Here is a 1017-nt window from a genome sequence, read left to right on the forward strand (position 1 = left end):
AGGGGCTAATACACGACGCAGAAATAACAAAAAAAAAACCTGTCCGATTTGCATAAATCACAATAAACACGTCTGCTCACAATAAACGAGGAAGCGTGGAGGAGTCAAGCGGCGTATTCTGGTTTGCTCCGTTTGGTCGAAAAACGGTTTTCGGTCGTAATCCGAGGCGCAAAAATCTCAAATTTTCTGGTCAAAAAAAAACGATTTGGTCAATAACAGAGACGTTCGAAAACCGAGGTTTGACTGTCGTCGATTTTTTTTGCGTTTTTATTTACTCCACATTTGAACAGCACTGCAACGTTGCAAACTCACGATGCCGTTCGGCGGATATGGAACGATTCAGAACGCATAACACGTCATCGAGCTACAACTTGGACGAAGTAACGAGGTGAACTGAAACCGGAAGCAAAATGGCTCCAAGTCCTGTCGCGTCCATGAAGAAGGTCGCGAGTGCTTTCAAGCATCAAGAACTTCCCAACCCCCAACACTGCAGCATGCCAGGCCTGACGCTCTCCCTCCCTCCCTCCCTCCCTCCCGCCCTCGCTCGCCTTCACTCCCTTTTAATTCCCATCCATCCATCTACTTTACTGTGTCCCCGTCTCGGCGGAGGTGAAGCCGGCGCTCCGCAACCTTCGGGAGCCGTGAAAAAGGTTGACGAGGACAGAACGGGAGTGTGCGCAGACTCCCAAATGAGGCCCAATGCGGCATCAAGACTTGGACCGGGAGCGCTCCCGTGGAAATAAAGACACGCGGCGTGTCCGCACGAGGGCAAATTGGTCACGGGTTGATTCCGACTGGGTCGCCCTCCGCATGTTTTGAGTCATGTTGTGCATCGTTGTTTAAATGAGAGAGAAAGTCTGCCTATTCAAAGCCCCGTTTAATAGTAAAGTTGGTGTCAAACGAAATGAAAACTGTGAATATGGGCAATTCCAATCATTTCTGGCGGGGGGCTCGTCTCGTTTCATTATGCACGGCGCGACTCTCTTTACGGTTTCCTTTGTTAAGACGCGCAACGTC

The sequence above is a fragment of the Hippocampus comes genome, unplaced genomic scaffold (genome assembly GCF_001891065.2).
Source record: "Hippocampus comes isolate QL1 unplaced genomic scaffold, H_comes_QL1_v1.1 scaffold22, whole genome shotgun sequence".
Lineage (NCBI taxonomy): Eukaryota > Metazoa > Chordata > Actinopteri > Syngnathiformes > Syngnathidae > Hippocampus > Hippocampus comes.